This window comes from Rattus norvegicus, chromosome 9, assembly GCF_036323735.1.
Source record: "Rattus norvegicus strain BN/NHsdMcwi chromosome 9, GRCr8, whole genome shotgun sequence".
NCBI lineage: Eukaryota > Metazoa > Chordata > Mammalia > Rodentia > Muridae > Rattus > Rattus norvegicus.
The window spans coordinates 82,348,303-82,363,191 of NC_086027.1; the positions used below are offsets into that span (position 1 = coordinate 82,348,303).

The 14,889-nt window shown below is 43.1% G+C and overlaps 1 long non-coding RNA gene across 1 annotated transcript in view; it reads left to right on the plus strand.

The window, feature by feature from the left end:
* Positions 1-14,889, plus strand: part of LOC134480294 (uncharacterized) — a 77,703-nt gene that overhangs the window by 32,205 nt on the left and 30,609 nt on the right. The gene's annotated exons all lie outside the window — the stretch shown is intronic.

Below are 14,889 nucleotides of genomic sequence, written 5' to 3' on the forward strand. Positions count from 1 at the left end.
GGGTGAGTAAAGAAAGAGTTGAAGAAGATTGATTTCTTTATATTTTTTAATATTTAAAAATGAGAACCTTTTAATTTAATGATAAGTCAAGATTTACGCTACCCTTAACTCATAACTCTTGCTTACATTTGGAACATGCACTGTAGTTTCAAAGTCACTTTTAGATTATTTATGTGTGATTCTCAAAGTGAGGTAGAATTAGGCATGCCACCCATATCAACATAGAAAACACATTTCAGATGTTAATTAATTGGTCCTAAGTCACAAAACTTAGTGGTCAAGTTTGCCCCAGTAGTGATTTTAAACCTCGTTTCACTGAATTACAAGTTGCTACCTGGTAATATGTTCTTCCTTCATGTTTCTCCCAGTTAACTGAATGGCCACTCAGTCCTGGAGATTAGGAAACACACATTAGAATATCAGCGGCACCAACCAGCTTTCCCTCTGCAGGTCTGGGTATTCAGAAATAGATACTGGACCAAGAGAGGATCCTTTCACTCCTATGTACAGGACAAGTCCGACGCTGCAGGATGGGCTGACTCAGAGTTGAGCCTGCAGGAGATGAATGTAGAGTTCCCTGGAAATTCAAAGCTGGAGGGTTTTCTGGTGCAGTCTGTGAGCCCACAGACCTTTGGACCTACGTGTCACGCACATTCAGATGAGTGTTTTCCTCCTTCTTTGATCTACTTCTTCATGGCCAAGGTCCAGCCACGCTCCACTCTCCTCAGTGTCATCAGCTTAGAGTCTTACCTCCAAGAGTTCTTATTTACTCATCCTAAGCCATGAGTTGCCAGGGAGTCTCAAGTTTGCAGGGAGTGACTTTTCTGCCTTCATTAGCTCTCCAGGAGAGCACAGCTGCAGGATGCATTCAAGTGACTGCCCCCATGGAATGCCACAGGCCACCAACCTGGCAGCAGATACGTCCTATTCCATCTACAAGCAAATACCCAGCTCTGCTTGCCTGCCTTCCCGAAACCACATTGGATACAGCTCCCGCTTTTCATTCCAGACCTGGAATGGCTGGTAACTACAAATCAGATGTTATTCTTGGGTGCGTAATCCTCTCGCCATCCACTTTCCCCCTCCACTTTTGTTTAGAAAAGAAATCACACCCTGAGCTGGGTCTGCTTTTTGTAGAAACTTCGGTAGGTTTCTATCATTATGACTAGTACTTTTAATGTTGAGTAGCTGGTTGTCTCCTGGTGCCTTTTGAGCACTTGGAGTCAGGAACTTGTGTCTGCCTCACAGAGATGGCAGAGGGAAAGTGACTTCAGGATGGGCCAGTATTCGACTCCCTCAGTGTACTGCTCTGAAGATGGTCCAAGGTCAAGTGTGTCCAAGCCCGTAGAGCTGATTTTGTGCAGGATAACTCACTGATAGAGACTGAACCCTGCAGTTTACCAGACAGATCGTTCATGTCTGAGTTCAAGGGAAAAAAAAAAGCTGGAGAGATAATTTAATAAGTAAAGTACTTTGCTTTAAAACAAGAACCTGAGTTCAATTCTTAGAACATATATTAAAATGAGAGAGAGAGAGAGAGAAAGAGAGAGAGAGAGAGAGAGAGAGAGAGAGAGAGAGAGAGAGAGGAGCTGGGTGCCTCTGAATGGCTGAATGTGCTTGGAATCCCAGCCCTGGGGTAGGAGAAACAGGCCCATGTCTGGGCCTCTCTGTTCAGCCAGCTTGCTTAACCTGTTTGGTAAGTTTCAGATCCATAAGAAACCCTGTTTTTAAAATGAAGATGGTAGGTTTTTGAGGAATAGCACCTGAGGTTATTCTCTCTCTCTCTCTCTCTCTCTCTCTCTCTCTCTCTCTCTCACACACACACACACACACACATACACTCACACACACACACACACAAAAGAAAGAGAAATAGAGACAGAGAGGGAGAGACAGACAGACAGAGACAAAGACAGGAAGAGGTACCAAAGTGTTGTGGAAGCTTGTTGCTTGTCTGCATGGATGCATAGCATCTGACTTCACATATAGCACATTTTGTATAGGAAAGAAATAATGAAAGCTTAAAATAGCACAACTTCTTATCTAACCTTGGAGTCTAAAAGTCATCGCAATGCCCTCCCTTCTTCAGAAGATCACAGTGTTTGGCCTTGCTGTTCAACCTAATTCCCCCACACATCATCCATGTTTTGCTAGCAGGGTTGGGTCACATAGATGCTGCTCCAGAGTATGGATTTCTCCCCCAAACACTTGCTGATTACCATTCATGAAATGATGTTGCATAACATGTCATGTGGAGGTCTCTAAGAACATGCCATCTGTATGCTTTTTCTCACTGGGATATTCCCGAACACTCTTCAGTGTGCTGGTTTTTGACTTAAGGGATCTAAATTACTTCTTTTGAAAGAAATAAGGGCAAACAAAAGTTGAATCGAAGCTGCCAATAGATCCTAGGGGTGCTTACATCTCATCCTCATGTTTCCTCACTGTCCTATGGCCATGGAAGAGCTGTTATACACCCAGGAACATAACAACTATGGTTATAGACTACATAGAAGTTGTCCAGGATAAAGCCCATGAACCCCCAGTCATAGATGGAGATGGGACATAACCCCTGGTGAGTTGCTTAAGTACCAATAGATAGTTCCACACCCATGCCCATACAATTGAACCCAGTTAAACATAGCGGGTCACAAAACAGAACCAAAACAATTACGAAAGCGGGGTGGGAACTGGGTGTGGGATGGGGAAGAGAATTAAAGAGTCTAGAGATGAATGTGGCTGTAGCATATTACATGCACATATGAAATATTCAAAGAACAAATTTATTTTTGGAAAGAGTTTCCCCAGGGAAAATGAGGGCTATATGTGTAGGTAGCCTTTGCATATTTACATCTCCAAGATAAAGATGAACAGCTACTCAGTGTCCATGGGAAACATATCTACCTACACTATGCTGTGGCTGAGGAACCCTACTGCAAACATCTCGGAAATGTATCCTATTGGGTTATGAGTCACAGCAAAGGTAATCACATAATTGAGCATCCACATGGGACACTGTGAAGTACACTAAATGATAAGCATCTGTCGTAGCTGCTCTTCAGTGACCCTGACCATTTAGCCTATTTAAATGGCTCGAATGGATGTGCTTTTACTAAGAACCCATGTGGTAATAGCTAAATCAGGCTCTACCATCTCTGATCATGTTTACCACTCACCTAAATCTTAGGAGGCTGACAGAGATGTCTCTTAAAGCACAGTGTAAGAAACTGACCATTAGGGTTTCAACCTTCGCTATATCAAATTCCAAACTTTCATTTGGGATTTTAAAAGTTAAAATTACCACAATTAGGGGGTAAATGGAGGATCTTTCATGATTGTAGAAAACAACCTCTGTGTTTGTGCGCACACGTGTGTGTCTGGGTGCGCAGGCAAGGCTAGACAACAAGTCTTGGGGACAGGTTCTCTCCAAGGTTCTGTGGAATCTTCAGATCACATACAATCCTTGACACAGTTGCCTTTTCCTACCAAACTTTCTCATTGCTAGTTCCTACCTTGGTTTTTGAGACAGATTTTTCTTGTTATCCTAGAACTCACTGATTTGGCTGGGTTTTCTTAGAAAGCCAGAGGAACCCCATCCCTACCTCCCAGCACTGGCTTACGAGCCTACACTACCACACCAGGTTTTTTCACCTGGGTTCTGGAGCTCAAACCCAGGCCCTCATGATTTTGTGGTAACCACACTACTGGCTGAGCTCTCTCCTCAGCCCCTGCCCATGATTTTATTAACTTGTGGTCATGAAGAGAAATGTTGATTCTTGACAGCATTTGGTTTCCTTCCTCCATGCTCAGTAGGCCTGAGTCTGACCCTGTTTGTCCTAATTCACTCCTCAAGGGAATGCCTGGGACAGAGAGAAGCTCAGTTACAACTCCTATCTCATGCCTTGCTCTCATCTACTTCATACTCATCTGTTCTCAGAATATTAAAAAATAAAATCGCTGGGGTCATGCAGAGGATAAGGTCTTGCCTTCTCCAATACCCATCCCCAAGAATCTGCTTTTCCATGAGAACTGGCTCTGAAGTCGATGGACTCTGGGTCCAAAACCCAGAGCTGGGGGTGAGTTAGGCAGGCCAGAACAGGCTTTTGGAAGCAGAAGGGCAGATGATCTTCGAAAACAGAATGTCCTTAGAGCAGTTCTTGGAAAGTCAGAGAAGGTTAGAACGGCAGTGAGTATCAATTTCTCCCAGCAGAGTTAACGACCTCTTTCACTTGGTTCATGGCTTAGATGTGAATATCTACCCCACAGTGGGAAAGACATGAATAATCATCTGACTAAAAAATCTAGGACCAGAGGCAATAATCATCAGTCACATGCTGCTGCTTCTGCGGTTGATGTCATATTTGTTCATCAAAATATAAATTAATCAATCCAATGTGAGTGTTTGAGTTTGTTTTCCTGGAGGTTGTCATCTTGTGGGTTGCAATGAAGATGCAGATGATTAAGTGAGCAAGTGCATAAACTTGAGTTGTATGTGACTATCCAAGTGCAGAATGCCACAGCGTCAGAGCACAGACTACTAGTCCAGTCCAAGGAATTGGAGAGGTTTCTCAGAGAAAGAGACGCATGCTCTAAAATATACAGGAGTGAGGTCAATCAATCACTCCAAAAGAAAGTGAGCTTGGAGGACATGGCTCAGTCAGAAAAAAATCTTTACTGTATGGGCATGGATACCCAAATTCAGTTTACCAGCACCCAGGTAAATACCCAGGTATGGTGGCAAGTGTTCGTAACTCCAGTGTTGAAGGGGCAGAGACCTCTGGACCCTGGAAGTATGCTGGCTAACCTCTCTAACTGAAGCAGCAAGCCTGGGGTTCAGTGGAAGACCCTGTCTCAAAAGATAAAGAGGAAGCTGAGGAGGAAGACACAACATTGGTCTCTGGACTTCTATATCACACAGCTTACTTCCATGTTCACCCTCCCCCCACAACAGGCTTATGCGTCCACCAAGTGAGAGACATCTGTAGTCATCAACCTTCATCATTAGGTGTGGAAAAACTGAGGACCAAAGGTAAAAGGTGACACATCAAAAGTTAAATATTTTCAAACACGAGTACACACCAACTGGAAGAATTCTGTCCCTAGCTCTGTCTAGTGTTCTTGTTTGCCACAGTCTAGCTATTTTCCTTTGTAAGAATATTTGAAACCACATGAACATTTGACTTTGCATTCCTGGACTAGAGATCCGTTGAGAAAAAAAGAGCATGAACCAATTGGGAATTGAGCTGAGCTGTCTTATACCCTCAACCGTTGCATTGTTTGCATAGGATTTTGGCTTAGTGAACGATTTTAAAGTGTTTATCTTCTAGGTAAATACATCTTCTGATGTTTACACAATTGGTTAGTCCCTGTCACATGCTAGTGCCTCTAGCAAAAGTATTCCATGCTTAAAACAGAAGGCTCTGAGTGTGCGTTTGTGTGTGTGTGTGTGTGTGTGTGTGTGTGTGTGTGTGGGTGGGTGAGAGAGAGAGAGAGAGAGAGAGAGAGAGAGAGAGAGAGAGATCAGACAGACACACAGGGGGGAGGTTGGAGGGGAGAGAGAAAGAACAGTTGACAAGAAGACATTATTAGCAGAAAGGAATTTACAGACTGCCAAAATGTTTAAATTATTCATTACATATTCTCTGAAGAACAGTGAGAAATTAATGGCAGAGGGAGTAGGGGCTCCCACTGATTGGAGACACTGGGGAAGTATAAATGAGGTATGAAAAATGATACGGCCAATCGGGCTGAAACAAAAGGAAAACACGAGAAAGAGGTAGGCACAGCTCAGTGTAGGTCGTACTGGCTTCCCAATGCCAACTACTTTAGTGGAAGATGAGGATACCGAGGGAAATTTTGAGTGGTACAAAAGGGGCTTTCCTACCAGGACTCTGTGTGGCCCTAAGGTCAAATCCAGCCTGTGATGTGTGACCCTGGTGTCTCACTCTTTTGAGGGCTGAAGGTACTAATGCTTCTGGCTACCGAGACTGAGCATTAGTACCTGAGAAAACACACTGATTTCTAGAAATTCTCCACCCAGTGCCATACTCGTCTTCCCAGACTGTTGCATATGGAGGTGGGGCACATCATACTGGATTCCTGTTCAAGTCTGGAGCTTCAAATTGGCAGAGGCCCCTCCTACGCTTTTCAGCACTGTCCACAACAAGCTCACTCTTTAGTCTTTTCCTGGAGAATCTCATCTGCCACAGGAGGATTTTGCTAAGTTCAGACAGGCTGAAAGCCAACCAAAGAGCATTAGCATGGAGGGGCTCTGAACATCAAAAGCTGAAGAGAAGAAGAGAATGAGATGGGATTCACTGGAGAAGCACTCACCTAACACGCACGGGCTTCTGGGTTTAGTCCCCAGCATTATCAGAATGAAAACCTTCTAATGCCTCTACCTCCCTTCTCCATCTTCTTACGTTTCCCAAACTGGTGACACATTAGACTAACCTCGTGGAATTTTAAAAAGTTGCTGCTATATTATTCCACCCCAAGAGACTATGACTTATTTTTTTAGCTGTGGGAAACCCCAGCAGAGATCTACACTGGTGCCCACATTTCTACAGCACACTTGCAAGGGCATCTCTCGTTTTGATTCGTACACATACTATATAGACGTGCATGCTATCATTATCGTCCCATTTAATAAAGGAAGAAAATGAAGTTGAAAGAAACTTAGCAACATGCCCCGGGGCACCTAACTAAAGCAGAGATAAAGACAAGATTAAAGCCATTCAAGGTCTCCTGGTGTTCTTTTCTCTATAACTCACAGCCCTGTCAGCTCCACTGAACAGAATTCTCAAGACCTGTTCTGGCACATGCTTCTCTCTTCTCCCCACCTTTGCTAATGCAAAGTGTTTTCTCAGCCTGCCCAACCCTTCTATACAATGCAAACTCCGAGAGAATATTGGAGTAATCCAAGGTGTGTAGACAGCCATTCACAACACTGTCATCATGATCCTGTCCATCAATGATGTGGTCCTAAACTGTCTGGCAATTTTTGACCAGAGGGAAGACTCCTAACTCACAACTGCCTTTTAGACGGGGAATTCACTCACTTTATTTGTTTGATTTATCTTTTCAGTGCCTTCTTACTTTACTTACTTATAGACTGGAGGCTCAAAGAGAAAAGACATAGACCTCCGTTTAATAAAACAAACTTTTCTGGCCCCTTTATGAATCAACTAAGTCAGAGCAATCAGTGAGGCAAAGAGACTGAGGCATGCCTTCCAGTGTGCTCGGTAGCTCCCTCTGCTTCCCTAGCTCCCTTTCCACTTCATGAGTGACTAAAAGATGGGTTTGTCAACAAAGTATCACACACAAACACACACACACACACACACACACACACACACACACACATGCAAGGAAGTGTGTGTTGTGGGGGTGGGGTGGGGGGATGAGAGTTCTCCAGAGAAGCTGACGAGAGAAGCCTTGCCAGGAAGTTGGTGAATATCTCCAAGAGGAATATGAAAAGAATGTTTCTATATCTTGACTTAGGAACATATATTCATTAATTATTTCAACAAGTAGACACTAGGGACCACTAATCCAGGGTGTTACTGTTTATAACCTTTTCCTTCCCCATCCCTTCCTTCAATCCATGAAATACCCTACCTCTTTTACCCTGCCTTCCCAATCCTTCCTCTGATCCCCATCACTACCACCTCATACCAAGCCCTTGCCACCTCCCTTGCTACCCCCCAATCTATTTTTTTCCTCTACAATTAGGGATGTAACAGTGGTGCTAAGTTACAATCCTATCACCTACTCTGTGTCTTAAGAATCTTAGGGTACATGGTGAAATTCCACCTCTGCCTGAGTTGAGTCCTTCTCATATTCCCAGCCTCATTTGCCCTGATTTGTCCCCCTCTATGCTCCAGCCATGTCAGGTTTCTTACGTGCTCCTCACCAGATCTCTAACACCTGCTACCTGTTGCTTGCATTCCCGCAACAGTCCATTTTCTACTGCTTTGAAGTACTTACAGTATGGCCTCTGCACGCCCGTGTGTGGGTGTGTGTGTGTGTGTGTGTGTGTGTGTGTGTGTGTGTAGGCCAGAGATCAGCCTCAGATGTGTTTCTTCAAGTGCCATCAACCTTGTGTTTTGAGACAAGGCCTTTTATTGGATCTCACTATGTTCTCTAGGCTGACTGGCTGGAGCTGCAGGAACCCTCCCATTACCACCTCTCCGAAGCTAAGGTTATAAATAAATGAGTGCTACTAAACCTGACTCTTTGTATGCAGTTCTAGGGCTAGGGATTGAACTCATCTCCTCATGCTTATTCGTCAAATGTTTTACTGAGTAAGCTATTTCTGTATCTCTTACTTTTTCATTGTTTTCACTCATTTGAATTAGTCTATCTCCTTCCCCTTACTTTTCCCACTTGCCAAGTTGCATGAAGATAAGGCTTTTGTATGGTTCTTAACAAAGCAACCAGTTCCCAGTCCCAGCCAAGTACTTGTACAGAGAAGCTCTCAAACACTTGTTAAAGGAATTAATGAGAAAAACAGCAACTGAAAGAATGTTACACATGTTTAACACTGGAGTGGGCCTTGCCCTTATAGAAGTGAACAATCCAGATCTGCTCTCTACCTGTGGATCTTCTAGTCTATTTCTAGGAATGGAGATTCAGAAATCAGCATATGACTATTTCATTATATACAGATTCTGCCAACCTCCTCCATGCTCTTGCTTGTAGTGATAAATGGTTAGCCAGTGGATCTCAACCTTTCTAACGCTGTGACCTTTTAACACAGTTCCTCATGTTATGGTGACCCCCCCAACCACAAAATTACCTTGTTGTACTTCATAACTGTAATTTTGCTACCATTATGAATCTGTAAATATCTGATATGCAGGATACCCAATATGTGACCCCTCCAATCTGACCACTGAAATGGGGACTGACTCTAAGATGGTCGCATTGGTTTGTTTTCAGATGTTTTCTACAGTGCTCAAATGCTAAGACTGAGAAAGAACTTGTTACTTCTAGTTCAGAAAGGCCCAGCAGTGGCATATATTTTCCATTCTTGCTAAAGCTTCTTGGTTGGCATTTGAAGAGTTCCAGTCTTTTATGCCATGTCTTTATGATAAGACTCCCCCTCCCCCACCCCCAAGTGACAGGTATTTGAACTACCTAAGTAGCCCATGAACCTGTCTTTTAGGATTTTCTGACATCCTGGGGAAACTATAAACAGATCCTCAGACCTTCTCAAAGACTTTCTCCTGAGTCATTGAATGACCTTAGGCTTCCTTTTTAGTCAATATGAGTCAACACATGTATCTGTGGAATGTGTCCATCCGGCTCTCTTCACTCAGGGTTCAACTGTCACAGGAGTGTGCACACTATATTGTCACACAGAACTCAGTGACTATTTCTGTGTGGAAAGTTCTACTGGAGAACAGATCTACTCATCCATTGTGTGATGCCTACGACACATTCCTGAGTCAACAGCAAAAGGGAGTTTCATCAGCAAGCACCTGACCATCAAAATTCAAAGCATTTACAGAAAATAGTCTGACAACCTAGAATGTGAGCTCCCAATGGTCTAAGATATCCATTGCATGTAATTAATTTTTATACATCTAGAACTATGTGACCCCTAGAAGAATTAGAAAACACTTTGTAGGGCTTAATACTTGCATGAAATTTTGGTTGAGAAATACTGAAGCTAAGGAATTCTAAATGCTCCCCAAAGTGTTTTCTAGCCCAATTCTCTAGATCTTTCTGCTTCTTTAAATTGATTGTTTATTAAACTTACATAGAGAAGGTTGTTAGGAGTTGACAAAAGAGGTTGCTCATTATCCAAGGCCCCCTGAAACATGAAAAGTGTCTCTGTCAGTGTACCTCAGCTTCGTCTACTACACAACAAAGAGATTGAACTAGAATTTGCAAATTCTCTTCAATAATTAATAACTCATCTGAAGGAAGATAAAAAAAATCAACCAGGTACATAAATACTAGTGAACAAGGGGCTTAGAGGAATGGCTCAGGGGATAAAGTGCTTGTTGCCAAGTTCGTGATCTGCACATAGATCTCCAGAACTCAAGGAAAGTTGGATGCCATAGCACACATCTGCAATCCCACGTCTCCTACCACAAGATGAGAGGCAGACAAAAATCTCAGAGGTTCACAAGTCAGCTGGCCTGCTGTCCTCAGCAGTGAACAAGAGACCGAGTGTCAATCGAGGTCCAAAGCGAGGACTGACACCCAAAATTATCATCTGACCATATATGTGCTGTGGCACTCATGTGTTTGTGCTTATATTCACGAGATACATGCATAAACATGCATACACACATACTGTGCATATATCATGCGCAAACATATTTAAAAGATAAATAGCAGTTTAAAAAAAAGAGCTGTGGAGAAAAGTGGAGTCTAACTTTATGGCTAACCGGACTGTCACGAATCAGTGTGCAAAGCTGTGTGCAAATCCAGGGGTGTGTATTTAAGAAGCAACAAACTTCTGCATTCTTTTAAATGCTCCTTGTCCAGAGCCAAAGGAGAGAACAAATCTTCTGCAAGAACTTCACTTATTCCACTGAGATCCCTGGCAGACAACCCATCAGTGGGAACTTTTGAGACAGTCCCTTAGCAGAGTTTGTTTTACTTTTTACTTTCAGACTTGCTCCAAAAGCTTAGCTGAAATTACAGCCCAGAGAGTGCCTCCTTAAATTCCTTTAACAAGCAACCCCTCTCTGTAGACACAAGTTTGGGCCTGTCCACTTACCTCAAACAGGCCATCCATCTACACTGTTTGCAGTGGCCCCGGGCTACAGGTAGTTTAAGTGCCACTATCAGATTGCTTCTCAATCTTCTCCCCTAGACTCAATAGGCCTGATTTTGTCAGCACATTTTCAACTCTATAGTGCCAGTGTTAACCATTTCAGCACCGAGCAGCCACTTTTTCCTGCTCCAAGCCACAGATTTGTTCTCTCTGAGAGTTCAGACACTAGAAATGGGACTTATTGGCTCCAGGTCCCCTTTCCTTCCCTTTAAAATTATTCTGATGTTGAGAGCTAATGACAATTGTCTGCTAGGAATGCTCAAGCATGAACTTGCAGCAAGTTGGGGGACTGATGAAATAGACCTCAAAATTCAAGATGCCCATCCTATAATTAAAGACCACTAATGTATGGCCCCAACAGGTCATGGAGCCCCACTTACAGTCTCCACAAATTAAAGGGCTCCAAATAAAGATTCCTTTCTTCCAAAGAGTAATTTTTTAAGCAATGCATTAAATAAATAATTATTAAACATATTTGCTAGGTTGAGCATTGTATGGACCCATGGCATAGAAAGTTGACTAATAGAGACAGCATCTCTGTCCCCGCAGTACTCATAGGCATCTGGGATGGTGTTGAGAGGGAAGCATCATACAAAAAAATCCAAGCCATTGTAAATGATCTGAAAGGAAAAATCTCCAGGCCTGTGATGCAGGACTGCTATGGGGGTAAGAAAGGATAGCAGAATTGGGGAGGAGAGACACAGAACTCTAGGCAGACAGAACTGAGAGGGGAAGAAACACCTTCAAGGCTCTGAAATGACTTTCACTTGGCTGCCCACAGAGCAGAAGCCCACAAAAAAAGGGGGTGACAAAGGAATAATAGAGCACCCTAAAGGCAGGAACAAAATGCACTGGTCCCCCAGGGAGGGGTCATTTTGTAGTGCCCAAGATCAAAGTTGCTACTGCCATCTAAGCCTAGGATGGTAGCCAGGGTACTGTTCACCTGTCACATGCACAAAAGCATCCCCAGTGACACTGCCTCCAAGGTCACCACACTAAGGTTCACAGGCCCAGTCTTGATCTAGCTCAGTGAGAGGCACTAAACCGGAGTATCCAAACCAGCTCAGCTTGTAATGTCACTCTGGATCGAGGCAGCAGAATGTATTAGAAAGACCACAGGATAGGAGGATGTATTTATTTCATTCACAGAGGAACGAGATGAGACGTAAGCATCTCCAAATTCCAGGTCAATGGCCCTGCTACAGATTCAACCTCAACAGCCTTAGCATATCAGAATGAAGGTGATCATGGGACTTTCTAGGTGTCATGTTTTTCATGATTGGTTATGGATTTGAGGCTGAATAAATGAGGCAAAATGACTGTTTAATCTGCTTCTGTGTATATCATAGTGCCTCATAAGGGTTTTGGATTCAAGTATTAGCTAACTTTCACATAAAACTGTGGTGTGTTGATATTTTAAACCCACATACACATACTCACACATACACACAGAGGACATGATATCATATATTTGTGAAATTTGGCTTCCTTGTAACAGGTGGAGGACCTATAAATGAACAATGGACAGCTGCTCGCCATGATGACATGCTCTATAATGTTAGCCCAACCTGGAAAACATGATAGTCTCTATTATTAGAGACAGTATTTTGTGTGGGTTTGTATACACTGTATTTATGGAAGTCTCTTTAGTGCAGGGCGGAACTGAGTGGTCTGTATCCACCTCTTCCCTACTCACTTCCAACGCCCCAAATAAACCATCTATTTATAGCTGTGATTTAGTGAGCACTTAATTAGCTATACTAGGCCCTGGACTGGGTGTTTTATAAGTATTTTCTCACAAAGTCTTCAAATAGATGGTAAAGCAACTTTTTTTTCAGTTTTATACTCAGGAAGACTGTTGTTCATTTCATTAATATATATAAAATAGTGATTCCTTTTCATCTAGATTTTAATCCAAGAATGAAATTTCCTCTCAAGACTCCTGAACTCGACCCCTTGAGCCTATTTCTAGTCAACAGCAATGAATAATTCCAAGAGGCCATCTGGAGCAGGGCTATCCACTGAACACCTTGCCTCTTGGAAACTCCAGTCATATTCATGTTGATAAAGGAATACTTGGGCCCAGAAGGGTTCACTTGTCTGAGCATTGGTTCTTTCACAGACATACACACACTCATACACACACGTACACACACACACACACACACACACACTCATACATACACACTCACACTCACACACATTCCCCCATCCCTCATTCCACCATCTCCACTCTTCTCTTCATGTAAGTCTACAGTGGGTGATTGGCATCTTTGTCCAGAGATGTTCTTTGTCGAGTTCATAAAGCCTGTAGGTTGTTTTGACACTCAAGTCTCAGGTTTAACCATAGACAAGATGTAGCTTTTCCAGAGTTGGAGACCCAGAAGAGAACCCAAGGCACTGTTTGTTCCTTGTCATGACCACGGGATGTTTTCTAGCCACTCTACAGATAAAGACTTCTTATCAACCTCAACACTTTCACATCTTCCTGTTTGGAAAGCATGCATGTTTCCTGTAGTTGGCAACTTATCCCAACAGCAGAGCCAAATGTCTCAAGGCTTCTGAAGACATGTGCAAAAGTCCACTGGGATTCATCTCACAAGATATTTTCAAAAGAACTCAAATGACTAGCCTGCCAGAAAACACATACCCACCAGATGAAATAGGATATTTTCTCCTCTTAATCAAGAATCCATTTGCCTAGTTCTCATGGCCTAGGCCCTAGATGAGACCACATGACACATAGCCTTGGGTCATCTAAGAGTCAGCTCACCAGGCAGTGCTGAGTGAGGTCACATTGCTGAGAGGTCCAAACCTCTAAATAAGCAACTTTCTTCTAAAATTCTAGATGTGGGCTTCATGATGCCTGGAGACATATATTTGTCTATGTTTCACATGAAGTAGGGATCTGAGGAGCACCTGTTTTCCAACTACAAACAATAACAAAACTCAAAGTCCACAACTAGAAATACCCTGCTTAGAGACATTGATGCAAAAGTTAACAAGCTCCCTCTGGCCACGGGTTTCTTCCCTTGGACTCAGGAAGTCAAACCCCTGGTACACATGCAAGTCAGAATGGGTTCCAATTTCTCTCCTAGTGAGAACACAGCATTCATGCCATGTAGCTGTTGTAGCAAGTGATTGCTTGGGTGCTGGCCTAAAACAACTGACATTTGTCCCATGCAGTTCTGGAGATCATAAGTCACCGTGTCTGCAGGGTGCACTGTCCATGGAAGTTCCTGGGGAAGATTTGTCACTTGCTCCTTCTAGTGGCTGTGACCATTCTTTGATGTGTGGCTTCAAACCAATGCCTTCCCATGTCCCTCTGTTTCTGCCCATTCTCTTGTGCCCATTCTCTCTCTTTGTGTATGTGTGTCAGAAAGGATGACTATGTATTTGTGTTTATATGTGTGCATGCCTGTAGAGGCCAAAGGATAATCTTGCTTCTCAAATATCACCTTCCTTGGTTTTTAAAACAGTTTCTCATTCAACTGGAACTCTCTGAGTAAATGGGGTTGGCTGATCAGTGAGCTTCGGGAATCTGCCTGTCTCAGTCTCTCCAGTGATTACAACCATATGAAACATACGCACCATACATTGTTTAAAGTGGGTCTGGGAATCAAATTCAGTTCTTCATGCTTGCAAAGCAAGCACTTTAGCAATTAAGCTATTTCAGTAGCCCAGAGATTCCTATAGGACATCTGCCTTCCATTCACTCTTTCCAGACCAGAATTGAGGCCATAGAGATGGCTTTAAAAGTTAAGAATGCATACTGCTTTTTTGCAGAGGACCTGAGTTCAGTCCCCAAGTGCCTGTCCATCTGCAGGGGATGCAAAACCTCTAAGCTTCCTCAAGTACCATACTCATGTGTACTAGGTGCACACACACACACACAGACAGAAGATAGGCACACACACACACACACACACACACACTAAAGAAGAGAGAGAGAGAGAGAGAGAGAGAGAGAGAGAGAGAGAGAGGGAGAGAGGGAGGGAGGGAGGGAGGAAGGAAGGAAGGAAGGAAGGAAGAAAGGAAGGAATCTTAATAAAATAAAATTTTAACTTGTCATCAAAACTAGTGCTTTGTGAATG